This window comes from Macrosteles quadrilineatus, unplaced genomic scaffold (assembly GCF_028750875.1).
Source record: "Macrosteles quadrilineatus isolate MER2022 unplaced genomic scaffold, UCM_ALF_1.0 Scaffold_5__1_contigs__length_97177068, whole genome shotgun sequence".
In the NCBI taxonomy this organism is placed as follows: Eukaryota; Metazoa; Arthropoda; class Insecta; order Hemiptera; family Cicadellidae; genus Macrosteles; species Macrosteles quadrilineatus.
Window position 1 is genome coordinate 24,027,582 of NW_026542598.1, and position 13,972 is coordinate 24,041,553.

General features: G+C 35.1%; 1 protein-coding gene across 16 annotated transcripts in view; it reads left to right on the forward strand.

Moving 5' to 3' along the window:
- Positions 1-13,972, forward strand: part of LOC128994165 (glucose transporter type 1-like) — an 87,011-nt gene that overhangs the window by 18,839 nt on the left and 54,200 nt on the right. For 14 of the 16 annotated variants that reach the window (XM_054418503.1, XM_054418506.1, XM_054418496.1 and 11 more), the window contains exon 3: positions 8,744-9,033. The gene's annotated coding sequence lies outside the window, so the exon portion shown is untranslated. Of the gene's footprint in view, positions 1-8,743; positions 9,034-11,302; positions 11,435-13,972 lie in introns of those variants that run through there. The other 2 variants (XM_054418498.1, XM_054418513.1) reach the window with 1 other exon arrangement.

The window sequence follows — 13,972 nt, forward strand, 5'->3', positions numbered from 1 at the left end:
TCTATCCATTTTATTTTTGTTACAATTTTTGTCACACTGCAACTGATATAAATTATACAACTGCTGAACCCCAACCTCGTACCGCAATATCAATTATATGATTACATACATCACATTAATGCTGTCGCAGGGGAGGGGGATGCCACCCTGATCAGCTATCCCCCGCACTCCTTTGTACAAGCACCCCTCAAAACAAAAGCCCTCGTCGACCTCTCTTTAGCATATTACAACAGAGGTTTTTGTTTACCAACGCCTCATCATCACACTACAGTCAACACTCGACACGTGGGTTATGTTACACCGATTATCCGGGTGAAGAGTAAATAGTAAAATTGTAACGTTTTAAATGAATTTTGCTGTATATGTTTGTAAATAAAAATTACAGTTTGGACGATAGTGTAGAGCTATAAAATTGTTTGTTATTTTTGTGTATCATTAAAGACGAAACGAGCTAGCATTGAGGGAGCCATACTGCGAACATAGAGTTTTTCCAACGTATTACACGTTATTTAATGTGCAAATAACATTGTTTAGGTAATAGTGTCGGGGGCTCGGTGTAGTCTATTTCGATTTTAAAAACAATATAGAGGAAACAAAAAAACCGCGTGCACTGTTGCTAGACTTTTGGTATTATGACCAATCAATTGACTTAAAATCTATCCTAAAATAACAGAGAAACAACACAAGTGCATAGATTTTACTTGCAATGCAACATTCAAAGTCAATGGTTTTCCACAGTCAATTTCCTCTCTTGACAGTTATGAATGACATTCCTGTTGTCATGCAGCCTTGAAGCAACTTTCTCCTTGCCGTACCACTGCACATTGGTGTCTCAGCGGGCTCTGAACCTGCGAGGACAATACTTTTAATTGTGTGGTTCCTTTCGTTGTTGCTTCTTGTACCTACTTATTTGGCCTATCCATACGCTAGGTGTTTCAATCAATTGGACTTCTATAGTTGGAAAATACTTTGTTGGGTTCAATCTCCTTGGATAGAGTTCATAGCGTAAAACAGTTACCTGTATAAGCTAAGAGATTAAAAAATAAGAGTGTTTTTGTTATTTATTTGTACTCTAGGATAATGTGTTAAAGAATATCTTGACCTAATGACGTAACATTAAGCTTGACTCAGAATCAATGCTAGGTCATGTTTGACTGACTGCATTTAATACAATACTTTTAGTACAACGAATTAACATGTCCCTTCGAAAGCAACTGAGATTTATTTATTTGATGTTGAAATTGGCCGAGACCGACTAGTCTATCAGAAAATATCTAGAACAGTAATCATCTTTCTCTTAGATATATTGGAAAATATTCTTGAAATAATATGGATCAAAATGCATTGCATTTACACGTTCAATGACGATGTTAGAAAATATATTTTTGTATCTCAATCTCACATTTTAGTAAGACATTTCCTTATACAGTAGATGATAACTTAAGAAAACTGTTGCCGATGTAAAATATGCATAAAACTATTCAAACCTTTTAACCGTTACGGATTTTGACACCGTAGTGGACACGGTACACATTGTTTTCCGGATAAAAAAGTAAATTCTGACCTCTTATTCACGCACGTGCGCTCATGTGAAGACTGTGACACGGGAATTGCACGGTAAAATACCACAGCTGGAGATAAAATGCGCTGAACCAAGAAACTGTGAAATAATTCTACAGAACGAAGACGGGTTCACCTTAATTCTCTGGGAATACCTTTATCTTTTACCATTGATAAAAGTATACGTCACATTTACGTTAATTATAGTGTTGCCTTTTAGTGCAGTATGTACACATCTTGGTGTTTTTATACACATCTGTATGGAAAAGCTGTAGTCAATTGTTTCTTGTGAGTGAAGTAACTGAAGATGGGAGGATTTGTGATTCAATATAAAGAAGAGTGAAATAAATAAAAATTCATTTAAATTTAATAATTAGTATTTTTGCAACTTCAAAATTGAAATTTAAAATGTCAATAATAAATTAAAATATATGTAATTAAGGGAGATGAAGGTAAATCATGAATGTCAAAGTTTTATCAGAAGATTTGGTCAGTTTTCTCATATCAGCCTACACAATATTTAAAATTAAATTAATAAAAACCAAAATGGTGGTATCCACTACTTACCAGATTTAAAAGTCATAACTTAAACGTTTCTATTAAGGCCATAAAAGTTGAATTTTGTTTCTAAAAGCGTTGGCGGATGTGTAACTATTGTATGCAACAGATGTAAAGATTAAAAGGTTTCTATTTTGTGTTCTCTTCTCGTTGCAAAGCACGGGTACAACAGCTAGTATTTCATAATTAGACTATTTAGTATCAGCAAATCAATGCTATGATACTTTAGAGTGACAACGTTTCTTATATTTTTTGTAATTAAACTCGAGTTGGCAATGTTTACGCTAGGGGCACTGCGTTAAGTTTTATGACAAATCTTACCTCAATCAGTTGTATGAAATACCTAATAATGATTTAAATCTAATGACTAAATATGACCAGATTTGGGAGCACGATATTGATTCTCATGCCTAATAATTAAAAGCCAAATGTTCAAGGCCTGAAATAACCTAGTTGTGTTTTTATTTGTGTCTCTTACGTTTTTTAGGGAACGGTACAAACCCTGGTCATTTTTATTTGCTAAAAACATATCTATAGCTAATGGAAAGGTTAACTTGGCAAGACCTTAACTAATATGGTTATTTTTCGTTTTTAGTTGTATTCTTGCCTTAAAGTGACTCAAGGGAAAATTTCCAGTTTTAAGGCTAAATAGCAAAACAAGATTTATAGTTTTCTAATAGACTACAAAATTAACAGCGTGAAGGAGAATAATGCTGTACCATAAATTGAAGGTCGCGTTCTATTTCATTTCAAGTTTACTAATTCACTACCGTATTAACTATTAGAAATAGTGAGTATAATCTACATGTATGTTTTTTCATTAAATAATTGTCATTCAATAATAATGGAATACTGTAATTATTATTCCATTAAATATTAGTTTAGGTGTGATCAAATTCTGTTTTGTGCATTTTAGTGTTTATTAATGGATATTTATATTATTGCCTTAATTATGCCTACAAATCTCATGGAGCTAAGTGTTAACATGGGATTTTCCCTGTATTGAGTAAATTAATCAATTTCAGTTATCCGACATTTAACTGCTCCGTTGCCGAATCAACGAGAGTCTGTGTGAGACGCTCTCGTGGATCACGGCCACAAATTGTTGGGGAAGCTCCCCCACCCACCAGTGGCAGCAGACCTGCGCACTCCCCACCCCCTGGCTCCGACCAATTGAATAACATGATTGACAGAACGATAAACTCCCCGCGAGTAACACAGATAACCACCGTTTGGATCAAACTCTCAATTACTTAAAACACTCGATAATTTGTACGTTTTCCGTAAACGAATCCCGTATACCGTAATTCGATGCCATGAGGGTTCTGGATTCATATTCCGAATGGACCCGAGTTGACTATGTTTGCAAGTGTGGATTTTGTGGCGAAACCTTTATGTGTCTTTGATAAGTAGTAATAATGAATATTTGTCAATCGAAAAAAAATTAAGGTTTTTATTTTGAGGCCAATGTCTCATCACGGTACTGAATTAGGATCGATTTTGAATTACAGATCTGAAAGGTTATTACCAAAAATGGACATGTAGATATATGCTACATGAGTAAAGTAATTGTTAAGTATTATTGTTTTGAAACATTATCAACATTGCATCACTGAAGGGAAGCTTCCTTTGAATCGTCCAGGTATAAATTCACCCCGAGAATTATTAACAGACTTACATATAACTTCCTGAACAGTATGTTTTAGTATTACGAGTGTCCGCTATATCAACGTATTGATTATTTTTGTGTATTTTTTCTTTCTCCCCATCTACAAAGTTTGTCGTTGTTATCGTTTTTGTGAACACTTTCGAGTTAAAGTTTTGAGTGGATACATCAGTTTCGGCCCCCCTGAACCCAGTGGGTTTCGAGTCTAGTAATAGAGATCGAGGGTTCGAAGTGATGTCTTTGTGTGTAGATGCGTACAGAGCTGCAGATCCTTTGGTCCGATGTTGAAGAAATTTTGTATCTGGGTATGGTTAGGTGCTTTTTATTTTTTGTAAATTTTGACGTTATACGGTGATTTTTTTTTTACCCCATAAATTAACGGAAAATCGGATTTAACATGTAGTACTTTTCTCTAAAGATTTAGTACAATCCCTATTGTAATAATTACGTTTCAAAGGTTATTGCAACTGAAATGATATTCCCACTACTTTTAAATTGTTTTAAAATCGAAGATAGATGAGAATTGTAGCAAGCAGATTTGCTTTAAAATGTCCGAACAAGATAAAGGTCGTTTTATTAACTAACTTATGTACTTAAATTTAGCAAAGCAAATTTAAAATGCATTTTGGGAAATGCCTGAAACAATTTCGTCTCAGTCTTGACTAAAAGAAAATGTTTTATGTAAAGCGCCGTGTTCGGTGGCTGACGGTTCGTGCCACATACATACTGCATGGCCCCGCTGGCCTTACACTTTGAATATTTTAGCATTCTCCCAGCGCTAGTGCCATCTCGGGGTTCTTCTACGTCATCAAATTACCGGAGGAATACCGACATTGTCATTGTGCACTGAAGATAAATTATGCAGTGATGTTCTCGAAGGTGTATAGGTAGTACCGTCTTACTTTACATTGTGTTTTAACGCTGTGGCGTTTTGAAGTTTTTATAAATACTAATTTATAAAAACGAGTATGCAAATTTAGTTCTAGTACAAATCTACTTCTACCCAAAGAAATTACTGATTCAAAACGGTGCAGTATAAATTTAAATATCCATTAACATTATTTTTTATATTATAAACCCATTTTGAACAAAGAAGGTTTCACAGGGTTTCTAATCCCACCACTCTACTAGATGCAATTCAGCAAAGGTATAACTTTGCCTAAGTGAACATTTCAGAGGGGCGACCTAGTTTTAAATCTATTCCAGACTAGAAATTTAAATTCTACGTAATCAGGTGGTTTTAGTGACTGAGCGATGGTGCCGATAAATGGGTTAGCAATGTTATTGGTGACCGTTATATAGACACAATATCGCTGTACAGTACTTAACATCGTTTAACTATCGGCACTGAATATTATAAATATATATCTTTGGTATGGTAGTTTAAAAGGCATTTTTTGTCAGCCCGGAGCAGTTTTACTCATTACTTCGTACTGGGCCTAGAGGGTCACATTTTCCCTAAAGGTTTTGGTAATCGGATGGATTTGAACCCGATGCCCGTCGTAGTGTTAGTAGTAAAAGGATACAGGCGTGCCTGGGACTGGGCCAAACCTCACGTTCAGATATCTTATCTTACTATGTAATTAGGCAATTGGTGAATGGTTAGATTTGAACCCGATGCCCGTCGTAGTGTTGATAGTAGAAGGGTACAGGCGTGCCTGGGACTGGGCCACGTTGGATCGATGTTACTCCCTCCCTACAACCTCACGTTCTGATCGCTTCTCTTACTATTCTTATAAGGCCTCGGGTACGATACGAGCGGCGAGCGGTGAGCGGCAAGCGGCGAGCGGCAACCTGAGCGGCACGTAAGCGGCGGTGGTGGCTACGATACAAGCGGCACTTTTATAACGCTCATGAAATTTCCCAAGTTGTATGAGTTAGTTTAGTATAAAATGGTAAACTATGCTTACCTGCAAGACCTATTGCAACTGTGGTTGCTATCTGACAATGGTTTGCCTTTAAAGAAAAACTTAGTTTTTAGAAAAACCTTAACCATAATTTTTTCCATACTTTTCTGGTGACTGAAGTGTTTTAAAACTTCCTTGCTGGTCATTCCACAAACATTACCTGGACTGCACCTCACGTATCGACCCGTATTGCATGTTTTCTGCTGTTTCCCTGTCATTTTAGGCCGAACTGAAGCATGGATCACCTGAGCGGCGAGCGGCGTTTTCGCGAAAATCGGTTTTGACTTGGAACCATGAGCGGCGCTGAGCGGTGCCGCTCACCGCCGCTCGCCGCTCAGACGTATCGTGGCCACCCTCAACAAATTTACACGCAACCAAATGAGACCCGATGTCAGAGCGGCGCCGCTCATGCCGCTCGCCGCTCACCGCTCGCCGCTCGCCGCTCGTATCGTACCCGGGGCCTAATACTATTCTCTTACTATCTTACGCTTCAATTAGGTAATTGGAATACTCCTATTGCAACTGGAGGATGATTTTGTTAATGAACTTTATCAAAAACTTGTAATATTTAGTAATGATCGTGGATATACTTGGTAAAAATTAGCGAAGCAATATTAATTGACATTTTATAACACTCTCTAATGTAAAAATAACAAAAAAAAATCTTTATAAATTAAATTTGCATGGAAAGAACTTTTGCGGTGATATAAACTAGGTACTTTTATACTGTACTAGCTGTACCCTCGGGCTTTGCCCCGTTTAACTTCATAAGTATTCACATGGCTCAATCACGTCCTGGTTGAAGTTCGTTCGCTACGCTCACTCACCTTTAGGTTGGAGCTCGTTCGCTGCGCTCACTTGCCTTCAGGTTAGCTCGTTCGCTACGCTAACTTGCCTCCAGGTTGAAGTTCGTTCGCTACGCTCATTCACCTTTTGGTTGCAAATTAGCTGTTGTCATAAATAAAAAAAAAATGATAGTGCTGCACCCTGTTGGTAATCCTTGTAACTTTAATGCTATTGAACATCATAGAATAGAACTAACTTGTTTAATTGAAACAGCTGTTAAGATTCATTAATTCCTTTTAAATATGAAAAATCATAAGGTTAACATGGGAAACTCCAGAGCCACTGGGGCGGAGCCCGAGAGTCCGATCAGAATAAAAACTACTTAGTTTTCCTATTTAATGCCTAAAGAATCAGTGTACCAAATTTCAGCCTCCTAGGTAAATGGGAAGTGGGAGAATTAGTGATGAGTGAGTCAGTGAGTCAGTGAGGGCTTTGCCTTTTATAAATTTAGATATCAGTGGCAGTAGCCATAGATTATTGTGGAATTGATACCGCTTTCGCCTTGTTATGACCGTTACTTAAACAGCTCCGTTCAAGAACAAATAAAGCAGTTGCTAAACCAGCGGCAGGCTGTGGTATTGTTTTTTTTCTGGGACATAATACCTAAGAATTAAATTAAAAGATTTAAATTAAATTAAAACCCGAGCGCACGGAGTCGTGCGCTACGCTAGCAGACCGATAAATCAAATGGCGACCTCAGAACTTTATTTATTAATTCATTATTATTATTAATAAATTATAATTAATAAAATCGTATAAAAATATACGATTATCTAAATTTGGATTTATTGCTAGCCTATGATGAACTTGGCCATTAACAATAATAACTTAAGGTCCTCCAAGGTTTCGTTTAGTCTTACTACTTGAGATTATCATAGCCTAGGCATTATTATAGTTTCTGATTCTACAAAAGGTTTTGAAATGTCTCGAACTGTCAGTGTTACCAGTAAACATTAACATTGTATTTATTTTATTCAAGTTTACTTTACCATCATGACAACACGATGTGTACATTCTTCGAGGTATTTTTTTCACCTCCAAAGTAAGAACTGGCAAATATACAAGTGAGTGAGTATCTGGATTGCTCACTGTTAGACCAGGTCTCTTTTCTTCTACTCTTCTCATACGCATAAGATCTCTCATTAATTGTCTCCTCCTACTGCTTTTCAATATTTATTCTTTGAACTCAGGGCATTTTCTGTTTTCCGAACAAAAATAATTAACTGTTTACATTGGCCTATATCCTCTTGAATATTACAAACGTCAATATTTACTAACAAAAAAGCTGCCGAGTTTCTTTTTATTGACAGCTGTTTTTTTTTTATTTGTTTGATATAATTCTTATGTGGGAAAATCCACCTTTGAGAGTGTCTTGCGCCCTCGAGGTTAAGAATTTTTAAATTCTAAAACCTTATTGCAAAACTACAAATTAAGACAAATTTGTTGACACCTCAAAGGTTGAAATTGGTCCACAAAAACGGCTTCACGTATTATAAATATAGATCCTATATTGTAAGCAACGTTTACAGTTTGTGTTGCCACGTTACAGGAAGGTATTTGTGTACCCTATCTTGTAAGCAATGTTTACAGTTTGTGCTATTATATTACAGGAAGGTTTGTGTATCATACCTTGTAAGCAACGTTTACAGTTTGTGTTGCCATATCACAGGAAGATATTTGTGTCATATCTTGTAAGCAACGTTTACGGTTTGTGTTACCATATTACATGAATGCATTTGTGTATCCTATCTTGTAAGCAACGTTTACGGTTTGTGTTACCATATTACAGGAATGTATTTGTGTGTCCTATCTTGTAAGCAACGTTTACAGTTTGTGTTGACATATTACAGGAATATATTTGTGTATCCTATCTTGTAAGCAACGTTTATATTACAGGAAGGTATTGGTGTATCTTATCTTGTAAGCAACGTTTACAGTTTGTGTTGCCATATTATAGGAAGGTATTTGTGTATCCTATCTATTATGCAACGTTTACCGTTTGTGTTGCCATATTACAGGAAGGTATTTGTGTATCCTATCTTGTAAGCAACGTTTACAGTTTATGTGTTACCATATTACAGGAAGGTATTTGTGTATCCTATCTTGTAAGCAACGTTTACAGTTTATGTGTTACCATATTACAGGAATGTATTTGTGCATCCTATATTGTAAGCAATGTTTACAGATTGTGTTTCTTCTGTTACAGGAAGGACGATCGGCACCACGGCGAAGACAGGCAACGCAAGGAGGCTCAACACTCAAGTTTCTCCACACAAACACTTTTATACAATTAGACCAAATGTGATATTTTCATTATTTGTTAATTTTGACGTGTAAATATTTTAGTGTTTAGTGTAACTAGCGATTGACATTACAAGTTCGTGATCCACGACAGACACTATAACAAATAATCAAATTATACAAAATATTATTCTAAATAAGGAAGTGCCCAAGCAAGACATCGTTAGCTCATAACTCCATTCTTTTTTCTCCAAGGTAAGTGTTAAGTTTGTAATTAATTGTTGTAGAAATATAAATGAGTCAAACATTGTTTTGATACAATTACATAATCATGAAAAGTACTGTTTGACTCTTAGACCAAAAGCTTCTGTGGTTTCGTCTAATAGATTGACAAATTCACCTTTAGACAAAAAGCTGAAACCTTTAGTAGTTAGCATACTACTAAAGAAATGGTAAAGAGAGGCCAGACTGCCTTTTTAGTTTTGGCCTACATCATGAGTCAAACGAAAATACACCTCTACTCTCTCCATTTTAATCAGCTTTATTGTTTAAACAATTATTTGTATTCACACTGTTTTAATACTGACACATTTCTTAGTTCAATAAAGCTTATGCGTTTTGTGTTAACATTTTTGTTATGTAGTTTGAATTTTATTCTGAACCATAGAACCTTCAGTGCCGAAAAAAACACTGCAAAGTAGCCAATTTAGTATAACAAATAATATATATTATAAGTATTATCGGTAAATTTGATTTCTCTAAACTTGGATAGTGCTTAAACAAAGGAAAGTCGTCTCTGTTAGTTTGAAAAAAAACATTCAAAGAATTATAAATCCTTGAATTGACTCAGAAATACATAGAATATTCATCAAATACACCAGAGTTTGGTCACAATGAATAAATTCTCTAGTTTGTGGATTAGTGTTTGTTAGATAACAATCAGAATGCAAGTGCGAGTGACGGTGAGAACACGTTTGGTTGATAACTAGATATCGAAGGTCATTACAACAATGGTCACGTGGCCACGTCTCGAGACTACTTTCTTCTATCGGTTACTGAACTACCGAATACTCATCCGACGGTCGATAGTATTATCGATTTTTTACGGATATCGTTATAACTGAGAACGTTTTTTGAGACTTATGTTTGACAAATTTGTATATTTCCATTCAATTCATGTAGTTTGACAGCGTATTTTAGACTGTTAGATTATGCTTGCGGTGATGTTTATTATTAAGACAATTAATTATTGAACACTTAAATTACCTACATGACATTTTTGATACTGCATAAGATTACTGAGCGTAAAAAGTTGAAAAAAGGCATTTTAAATGTTAAATATTGTATTCCCTGTTTAACTTAGTGTGTGACAATTAATTAGGCATTACCTATGCCATTTTTAAGCTCATTAAATGGTAAAGCTATTTACATTACAAGTGTAGTAAGAGCGTTTTTACATCACGCAGGTGAATGTTGTGCAACGAGCGAAGGCGAGTTGCATAATTCACCAAAGTGATGTAAACACGCTCTTGCGTAACGTGTAACGTACAAGATTTTACCTGACCCGACAATATTCAGGAGGTCACGAGCAATATGCTTCATTATCAATTTCACTCATCTTCTAACAGTAACGTTCATTTACAAACAAAAGCTAGGTTAGGAAAATTCTTCAAAGCATGACAATAAAATTCAAACACAGCTGATTTCTAGCGTTGAACGTCGTTGGCTCCATAGAGGTATATTTTTTAAGCTATCCACTCAATGTTATTTAAATGGGTTTCATTACATCACCGAGTGAGTTTTTTTCAACTTTACATCACTCGAGAAGTAAGGAAGTTGTATACATCACGCTTGGGATAGGGAAGTTTAACATGGCGGGTTAGGTAAATGTTCATTATCCAGCAAATAAACATTGGAAATAATTAAATACAGTAGTGCTTTTAGGCATAGCATTTTTTTTCTGTCGTATTTGTTAGGCCTTTGAATATTTTTTGTGGAAGTTTAATTAGTATGATTGTGTTATTGTGTTAATTCTAAATGAACTAAACTCTCACATTAATTGATTAATTATACCTTAAACCAGAAAATTTACCAGAAAACACTTTATACTTCTAGTGTTGTAAGACCAGTGCATGTATGCATATAACTTACACTCAAATATTTGCGAAACAAAAAAAATAATTTGTCCATTAAATTTATAGTGTACCCTAGTTGCTAAGACATTTTAACAATTTCTAAGACGTTCCATTTCGTCTCAAAAATTCAATGCAATAATTAATATAATTATTATACCTTCACCATAGAAATATAACCTTACAATAGCTAATTATACTACAAAGTCATTTTATCATCAACTCAAACAATCGTACAAAATTAATAACTTTAGTGCTTAGTCAATCAAGTGTCAAAAGAACACTTGAGTATCGAACCATCGAGTAGTCGACTACTTATATCGATTAGTCAAACCGGATTTGCTGCTACCGCTAACGCTCTTCTGTCTGTGCCAGTTTGTTATTAGGTCTTGCTTCGAAGACACCGCGAATGAATAACTTTCGCGGTAAAAGTGTGTCGAACGTTTCTCGCCGGTTACAATGGTGAAGTTTACGTGAGTGTTGAGTTGAAGTGGCTTGAAGAAGAAGAAGTGTCGCGTTTGATTGTGAGTATTCGTTCAATTACGTAACATATAACCTAACCTTCTTTTCTTTGTAGAATCGTAGAATGTTTTGATTCCGACCGGTCGCGTCGGTGCGTGTGCACTGGGCGCGACTCGCTTTACCAAAACAGTTTGAATAGAGATAATATTGAAGTATATTTTATTTAGTGATGAACAGAGAAATATTTAACTTGTATCGGTTTAATCAAACACAAACATGAAGGTTTTGTAATATAGTTGAGTTTTTAGTAGGCTAAATACATTAAGGCAAGTCATTGGAGTTTACAATTGCATAACATTTCATTTTAGGTCTCTAATGACAAAACAAATATTTTTGAGATTTTTTTCACGTGCCTATTATTCTGAATAGACAAGGCATTAAAGATATTAATGATTACAGGCGGTAAATATTCTGAAACTATTTTCGAGTTGAATTGTAAAGCTCTGTTAGGTCTTTTAAATTGGGAGTCCTATTTTGTTGGCCGGGTTCAACAAATTCAATTGGCAAAATACCAACTTCGGATATATAGATATTTACATAAAACTTGGAACGAAGGTATATAAACTTGTATTCTACACGTATGTAAGGTTTGGTCACGATTAAAAAATATTTACTAATTTTATTTACATAAAAACTGCCGTGAAGACACATTTTTTATTTTGTTATTGCGGGTAAATCGTGGAAAATATGAACTTAGAATTAAGCTATGTACATGAAACGTGGAATGAAAGTATATCAACTGGTATTCTAAACGTATGTAAGGTATGGTGACGATAAAAAATTACCTAGCTTACCATAACAAAAAAAAACGCTGCCAACAAAATAAAATTAGCTTTTTACTTAGCTTTTTTTTTAAATTAAGTTAGCTTACATTGTGATTTTAAGTCCTAAACGCGTAATAACGGTGTAATGGATAATTTAAAAGTATATTTTTGTACTTTTATTTTGCAAGTCGTATTAGGCTTAGGTACCGGTACCCTTAAGCTAGCAAAATCTTGAACTTCTTTTACAATGATTATTTTACAATGGTGATCTTCTACAGTTTAAAGAGTTTTGTACAGTAATTTAGGATGGAAAGTATATTTTTTACGTTTCGGGGAGTAGAAGTAGTAGGACAATAACTTATAGCATAATTAAATTTACTAATTAGTTGTTTATAGATTCCTGTGCTCTTTGTTAAAAATTAAACATCCTATAGTGATATTTGATATGCTTGTGGGACGGGTCATTCTAAAGGCTTCAGCAACTGTTGTTCCTATATCCTGTAGAAGCAGTGAAGTGGAGAATTGTTGGACAAAAAATAGCCACCGGCGGATAAAACCATCCGACAACGATTATATAGGTCTTCTTGCAAATTATATTTTTTTCAGTTTATGGCTGATTTATGGCATAGCTGTTGTTCTTCTTCTGTTTAGAACACTATTAAGACTATGTCGTACTGCTGGCCAAATGATCAAAATGTATATTACATTCCAATTCTTTTGGTATGCGGAATGCTGACCTAGTTTAAGTTGCTCCCGTCTTCAACTAACAAACTTATTCCAAATAGGTAACCGAAGTTTTAGGTCAAATATACATAAACATAAGGTTGATCCTAACCTACTTCAGACAATATCTTTAAGCACTTGAGGTCGCCCGAAACTAAACCCTGATGTCCTTGATAAGTTTACCTATTGAGAACTTTATAAAATTCAGCTGATCTTAATCACTAAAAAGCTACACTAGATCTCATAATCATAATCATCTATATATTATTAAAGTGATACAATCAATTTTTATTTAAACTGTTAAGGCCATTTACCGAATAAAATATAGCCATATGGCACATCAAAATGAATCTTCGAGTGTGAAGATTTGCCGAAAATTATTGGTATGTACAAGTTTCATACCAAATTGGGCTCTGCCTCACAGACAGATTTCTAAAGGGCTGCATCTGACATTTTTCCAAAGTTTAAATTATTTAATTTATTTAATGAACCAGCTGGTCAATACAATTAACTGGCTTTTGTTTATTTACTCGAAAAAGATGTTTTCACCACACTATGATAATTTTAGCTGTATTACATACGTTAATTGGTGGCTGAAAGTTACGTTTTGCTGGCCATGCCAGCTGTCATCGTAATTTGGGGACCGAGCAGGTTTTTACAGGCCGGGGCCGCAAAATCAGCTGTCCGCTTACTTAAAACATGAATGCATTTTAAATACACAAACAAAATCCAAAGCATTGCAATAGAATTTTGTTATTGTCACTGTTGCCTAGCAACTATTTATTTTTATTTTTGCTGATTCCTCAAATTATTTCTTCACATAACCTTAAATTTGTAGTTGTTTTGACTATCAGTGTGCATTATTATAGTGGTGGATAGTGAAAAATAGCGTTCGTACCACGGACCGAAATGGTTTTGCAGCTCTCGATCGATTTAAGTTCTCGACTTCGTCTTGAACTTAAAAACTATCTCGAGCCGGCAAAACCTCATTTTCGGCCCTAGGTACGAAATATACTATTACACCACACTATGATGTTTTTGGCTGTATTACAA